Here is a 7,750-nt window from a genome sequence, read left to right on the forward strand (position 1 = left end):
GTGTCACACACCAACCTGTTGTGGAGTTTTGCTTTGTAAATGTATTAAGAACCCCAGTAAAAAACTAGTGATAAAAACGAAGCTTGTTTCACATAATGGTCCCCAAAGGAGCCTCCACAGTAGCACGGTTACACTGATAGATCTGTACGAGGACTCATACCATTTAAGTACAGTTTGATGCCATACAGGAAGTCCCTAGTGTGTTTAGATGAAACATCCATCTGCAAATGCATCCAGGTGAACCTAACAGGGGCAGAATTTGTCTACAGAACAAAATGCAAAAAACAGGAATGAATTTCCAGAGGTGTTTAATGGGCAGGGATGTAATAATAAAATAATACATCACACTGATACAGATACAGATCCCACTGTATGGCCTAAAAAACATTTATTACACAAAGTCCTATCCTTCCCCCCTATGACTACAAGGGTGTTAAGGGGCCACTTCACCTTGAATGAGCCCTTGAAATATGTGTTAACAAGTTATACTAAACCATCTGTTCCCCCTTTAGCTGTGACACTGTGAGGATGTTTTCCAGGCCCGAAGAAGAGCTCTGTGTAAGCTCCTAAGTTTGTCTCTTTTATTAAAAAGATATTACCTCATTCACCTTGTCTCTAGTCTCTCTAATATCCTGGGAAACAACATAGCTACAATAACACTGCATACATAACGTTCCCTTATCACTGACACAGCTGAGCTTGACTGGATGGTAAAATTAGACGTTGCTGAGCAAATACAGACACTAAATTACTTGGTTAAGAATATTATCACTATAATAAAGTCCACACAGTGTAAGTTCAGAAATACTACGCATAATCCACAGTGCCCATCTGGGTAGTGAGACGTAAGAACAGAGCAGGAGATGCCTCATTATGTCGTGAATGCTGCCATGAAAGAGAAGATATCCGAGTGTGAAATCTACAATGAACACAGGAAACACCATGGAAAAGAACCACTGAAAGCACATGAGATTCCTTGTTGCCCCTGGTCCAAATCTGGTGCAGATCTATTGGAAAGAAACAGGAAAGATACTCTTTAGGTCTCTTACTAGTGACTACTACGGGTTTGTTTGTATTTTTAAATGCAACTGAGCTGTTGCAAATCAGACTGGGTAGCAATGTACCATTTGCTCACCAGGGGAGTCTAGATAAGTTCATACCAGAAAATGCCCCACACTTCCCAAATGACTCAATTCAGCAATTCCCTTGGCTAGATCAGTTCAGGTACAGCCTCATGACACAGCCAGATGAGTTGGTGGGAAAGTCCACACAAATAGCAAAGGCTTGGGGGCTGAAATCCTGGTCTCATTGACGCCAATGGTAACACTCCTGTTGACTTTAATGGGGCCAGGATTTCATCCTTGAATACTCCCCCACTCCCCAACCCTAGTGGATTTGAGGCCTCTCTCTTTAGCATTGTTCAAATATCACAACTTCAGAAACTCATGGCCAGAAGGACAAAACCCTTACTACCAACATCTAATATGCTTCTGGAGCCAAAGACAATCAGCCTGAAGCAGTTAGAAAAGAAACTAATACCAGGAAACTAGAACAGAAGAAATACAACAACGCCAAGCTGAGTAAGTGAGAGAGAAGGCTGGATTTCAAACAGAAAGTGTCTAGCAAGCGGCAAAGGCCACAGCTGTAGCAGCCACCCACACCAAGGTGATGTCAGACCCACTGCTGAGGGAGACCCCTGCAGGAGGAATAGAAAACACGGAAACAAAACTCTATCCATGGTACTTATCTGAGCCCTGTGACCCTGCTACCCAGGCACCTCGCAACCTTTAATATACGGATCCCCATCACACCCGTGAGGCAGGGCAGTGCTGCTATCCCATGGCGCAGATGGGGAAATGAGGCACAGAGAGTAGGTCTACACTGCATTGTTAACCTGGGCCTGTGGGACCGGGGCTTGTGGACTCGGTGTTTCCGAGCACAGGCTTGAGCGTCCGCACTGCATTGTCAACGCGGGTCTCCCACATTGCACTACACAGACCTTCTGACTCAGGTTTGCAGCTTGACCTGCATCCACACTGCAAAATGACCGGGCTTGGATGTGCATCCTAGGGCCCATCCCCTGGTCGGTCTGAGGACCCAGGTCCAAAGGGCTTGCTGACCTAAGTCAGAAAGAGTTGTGTGTGGATGGTAGGGAGGGTTGGGGTCAAACCTGAGTCTGAGCCTTGGTTTACAAATGCAGTGTAGACATATGCAAGGTCACATAGAGAGTCTATGGTTCTTGAGGACATCCAGAACGCAAGCAACTTTGATCAGGTGCTTAGAGAGGAAGCATATCTCCCACGCATACACCAGCATCGAAAAACAGCCAAAGCAGCAAACCCAGTCTCCAGGGCGTGGCCCCACCTCAGCGTGGGAACTGAGCGCAGCAGAAGGAACTGTTCTGAAAAGAAAGAAGCAGCTGTTTGATCAGAAAGCCACTGAGAGCCGTTCCTGACAGACACCCAATACAAAGCAGAATAAGGAAGTTCCAGAGCTGCCCTGTACCTTATGTCATCGTTTGCACCAGCGTGAGGATGTAAATTGTTACCCTTCTGTAGCGTTTTGTGCTCCCATTGTGCTGTGTAAGTGATGACAAAAGGTGCAGGGCAATGAAGAATCAGGCCCCTTGGCTCCGGTGTACAGGAGTGCTCTGTACAGGAGATGTGTGTGTATTTGGGTGTGTTTTACTACTTGGCCAGGTCAATTTGTGGGCAGTGGTTTAGGTTTTGTGTTAGGAAGCTGGAAGCATAGCCACTGGCATGAGTCAGACCCCTGCCGTGTCCTAGGGGTGTCCATTTTTGCGCCCTGCGCCATCCTACATGACTGAGACATGGAAACCGATTAATAAATAAAAATACCAGGCTCTTACACAGCATGTTTCATCAGATGATTTCAAAGCACTTTACAAAAGAGGCCAGTATCATTAGCGCCGTTTTACAGATGCACAGAGAGGGGAAGAGACTTGCCCAAAGCCCCCTGACAGGCCAGTGGCAGAGCCAGGACTAGAACCCAGATCTCCTGTGTTACACTGTGGCCCCAAAAGGCCAGGAGCATTCTAGACAAGGGGACCCTCCTCAGCTCATTAATCTGATCTCTGCGTACTGGCTGTTCTCAGGCTGAGTGAATGAATGCACAAAGGGCAGCATGTTTATATCATCTGTGTGGGAAGGACCTTAGCTAGAAAGCGTAGCAGCCCACCCCCCTGCTCTGCTCCACACCCCTCTACGCCAGGACACCCTTCCTTTTCCACTGTTAAAGGAGTCGGGGGGTGCTCCGGGGAGACAAGTTGTGGGGGGCTCACCCAGGTCTTTGACAGTAGGGTGGGGTTGCAGGTCAGGATTGAAGTGGGGGCAGGGAGGATTGGGGGAAGGACCAGAACAGCAGCGGAAAGGCTCCAGATCAGGAAATTAGGTGCATCGGCAGGAATTGGGGCGAAGGAGCCTTAGCTACCCTGCTAAGACAAAAGGCACTGAGTCGCCCTGCTGCGTGTACGATAAAAGGCATTCAGCATCTCCTCCCCTGTCACACAGGGCACCCTCGAGAGCTCGGTAACCTGGCCTTCTCCCCCTTCACGGGGATCCCAGGCTGGATTCTCATGCCCCATGGCAATTCGTGGTTCCTGCCCTCCTCTCGCAGCCCCAGCAAGGCTCATTCTTCCATCTCAGCCTCCACCGCACCCAGCAAAGCTCCAGAATGATGCTCAGCTCTATTACTTGTTGCTATGGTGACGAGCAAGGTGCCAGGCCTGGTGCATACTGAACAGCAAAGCTGGGAGGAGGTGGGGGGGGGGGACGTGTGTAAATCGCATCCCACGTTCACCTGCACACGCTTCTGCCTTCCTGATACTGTCCTGCCCCAGCATCTTCCCCTCCCCAGCAGGACGGACACCATAAACATCCATGCGATGGGACTGGTGCTGGTCAGAGAACTCTCCACCCTGGCCAGAGCCAGCTTTCCACTGTGTTGTGGCTTCCAGGAGAGACAGAGAACACAGAACAGAGCCAGGATGCCTGGGTTCTATTCCTGGCTCTGCCACTGACTCCTTGGTGTGACCCTGTCACATCTCTTTGTGCCTCAGTTTCTCCAGCAGAAAAAAGGGAGTAGAACCTAAAGGTCAATGAATGTTCATAAGGTCCTTGGGTGCAGAGGGTTAACACAGTTTGGATAGGCCTGGGTTGGATGGTGCTTACATTCTCGTCACTGTTATTGGCCAACAAGCATCCTGATCTCTACTCAAGCTGGTCCAATCACAGGGGAGGAGTGGGAACAAGGTAACCCAGGGGATGTGTTCTTCTCTTTTGCTCCTTTGTACCAGTTTGTCTTGTGATTGTCTGCTCCAGAGACAATCCAGCTCCTCCAGAGCTCAGGCAGGCTGCCAGCAGTAGGCGCAGCTCTCCTGGGAACAGCCATTCTTAGAGGTTGCTCTTGAGAGCCCCGTCCTTCAGACCCTCACTGAGACAATACTCACCCCCCACTCCCAGGCCAGGAGCGCCACAAACCAGCGCATCTGAGCACATTGTCTGGCTTTGTTGCTAGGGGGGATGAAATTATGGAACACGGACCTGCTTGATTATTACAGGCGGGCAATAAAAGGAAGAACCAGGGAGTGACAGATGGTCCTGGGCAGTCCATTGTTTGATCAGAAACCTGCTCAATCCCTAAATAGCTAAAGCCCGTAACATCAGTTAGCAGGAACACGCTGCACCTTCTGAACAGTGACAAGGCCAGTTTCGTACACATTTCATTACATCAAAACAAGGCCAGGAGGAAAGGATTCAGTCTTGTTAAAAGAGAGGGGACTGAGGCCAAGCCTCAGTGGGGAACCCAACTGAGTTTTCTAAAGAACCAAGTGTAAATCTGTCTAAGAACAAAATGGAAAAGGATTCTGGGGTTCCTACAGAGACATGGTAGATGAGGGGATATCTTTTATCGGTCCATCCTCTGTGGGAGAAAGAGACAAGCTTTCAGACTACACAGAGCCGTTCTTCAGGTCTGGGAAAGATACTCAAAGTGTCACAGCTAAATACAAAATGGAACAGTTTGGCATAAGTAGTTAACACATATTGTAAGAGACCATGCAAGATTCCTCTCTGTTTTATATTAGTCCATCGACAGAGGTTACTCCAGAGGATGCCTGCATAACTGACGTTAGAATCTAGCCCTTTTTATAGAACTTAGCGGGCATGATCCACAACACGACATGAGAAAAGTCAGGAGGGTTCTGCTCAGAAATTACAGTGGTGGGACCGTATAAGCACCAGAGAGGGAGGAGTGAGGTGCATTGGCTGAACTGAGTAAAAGCTCATGACTGGAGTATCCGGGGATGCTGTAGGTCAGAATGAGATGCCTGGGCAGAGGCCTTGGGGCTGGAACGGCATTGGATACTGCAGATAAGGACTATGTGCGTTGGCAGAGCTGTGGTGGCTCTGGACTAGAATAACAGAGACCATTGCAGACCAGGGTTGAGGTGCATTGGCAGAGCTGTATCTGAGGGCTGTTTACAGAGCACCTGACCACACAATGTCAAGTGAGTGTTTCCAGTCTCTCTCATACTGGGCACTAATATACCTTAAAACTGGGCATCTCCTCTAGAAATGAGAATCAACACCTCTAGGGATGAGAGATCCCACCTCTAGAAATGAGCTTCTGTCCTTTCTGCTGCCAACAGGGCGGCTGGTACAATTTGGACACGTGTCCATGTAACCCACACACCTTCTGGGTGTGTTTCAGAGTAACAGCCATGTTAGTCTGTATTCGCAAAAAGGAGGACTTGTGGCACCTTAGAGACTAACCAATTTATTTGAGCATGAGCTTTCGTGAGCTACAGCTCACTTCATCGGATTCATCACTTCTGGGTGTGGTGGTCTGTCCCATCTAGTGTCACCGAGACCACTTAGAGAGCAATTAATGAGGCTGCTCTACAGCCTTAGCTAACAGCCATTTGGCTTGTAGCTCATGTGGTAGAGGCTCATGCACTAAGCTCCAGAGGTCCCCGGTTTGATCCCGCACACCAAAGACTGGGGTCTGTCAGTGTTACATCTGCTCTTAGCAGAATGCACCAATTTATTTCACACAGGACACCAAAGAAGAGAAAGACTTTTGGTTACTTCTAGGGTGACCAGATAGCACATGTGAAAAATCCAGATGTGGGGGAGTAATTAGGGTGGGTAATAGGATCCTATATAAGACAAAGCCCCTTATATCGGGATGGGCCTGATAATATCAGGCTATCACCTTAGTTACTCCTGACCCAGAGACAAAGGGAAATAAAACCCACCCCTCTCCCAATTCTTTGAGCCATCCAGGATCACCAATAAATCCCCTACCAAAGACACTAAATCCTCTGTACTTGTACCCATGCTGCCAGCCACACTCTTTGCTTGACCAATTCAAGATCAGGAACCAAATGATTTGCATTGGCGAGGCTTTCTGCTCACAGGAAGTGAGGCAAGGCACAGAGAAGAGAGGGGTGGTGGAGATGAGACGCAGGTGCAGGGAGGAGGAATTAACCTCTCAGATGCTGCAGGCATCGTGATACACATGCCTCCTCAGCATGCATTTGGCAGGCTGGAAAACAGCAGTGTTCTTAATATTCAGAAACAGCTGCTACTGACTCAGTGTAGCCTATAATAATCCCTTCTATTAGCACCTTTCGTCCAGGGACCGCAAAGAGCTTTACTAACCCAGACACGGAGATGGGAACGCAGGCACCTGGAGGCTGGGATGTGGCAGCTGTCTCACAGGGCGCAGCAGCTGGGAATTGGCCTGCTGTACTGTACCTACAGAGGGGCGGGATGCAATAGCCAGAGGTGGCATTTGGCCAGGACAGCCCGGCTAACACCCAGCACTGTACCTAGAAGTGCCAGGGGATCTTTCGTGGCCCCAAGTGGCCTGGAGCTCGGCTTTCCCCCATTCAGAGGAGAGCGGCCCTGGAACCATGGAGGTGCTTTGCCTTCAGCACTGCCCCAGCGGGAAGGAGGCCCCCTCCTCATGGCACACATGGCTTGCACCAGCCACTCTCACCTGCAGCGGTGGGGTGGGGGAGCATTTCCCAGCCTGGCCCCTTGGGCTAGGCTCATTAACGCCCCCAGGAGCCACAGCCTGAATTAGAGCCTCCCCGGGGGCTGCGTCAGACCCACCCGGTGCTGGGCAGCCCCTGGAAGGTGAAAGCTCCCTCCTTGGGGCCCCAGCTTCCCCCTCCCCTTCCTGGGGCCCCTGCTGCCCCCTCCCCTCCCTGGGGAGCCCCTGTCCGCTCCTGCCCCCTCCCCGGGGCCCCTGCTGCCCCCTCCCCTCCCTGGGGAGCCCCTGTCCGCTCCTGCCCCCTCCCCTTCCTGGGGCCCCAGCTTCCCCCTCCCCTCCCTGGGGAGCCCCTGTCCGCTCCTGCCCCCTCCCCTTCCCGGGGCCCCAGCTTCCCCCTCCCCTCCCTGGGGAGCCCCTGTCCGCTCCTGCCCCCTCCCCTTCCCGGGGCCCCAGCTTCCCCCTCCCCTCCCTGGGGAGCCCCTGTCCGCTCCTGCCCCCTCCCCCCCCCGGGGCCCCAGCTTCCCCCTCCCCTCCCCTCCCTGGGGAGCCCCTGTCCGCTCCTGCCCCCTCCCCGGGGCCGAGCTCCCCGGGGCCCCAGCTGCCCCCCCCCCCCGGGCAGCTCCTGCCCCCCTCCCCCGGGGAGCTGCTTGCTCCTGCTCCGCTCCCAGACAAGGCGAGCGGGAGGCGGGAGGCGGAGGCGGAGGTTGCGGTTGCTCCTCCCCGCCGCGAG

The sequence above is a fragment of the Lepidochelys kempii genome, chromosome 27 (genome assembly GCF_965140285.1).
Source record: "Lepidochelys kempii isolate rLepKem1 chromosome 27, rLepKem1.hap1, whole genome shotgun sequence".
In the NCBI taxonomy this organism is placed as follows: domain Eukaryota; kingdom Metazoa; phylum Chordata; order Testudines; family Cheloniidae; genus Lepidochelys; species Lepidochelys kempii.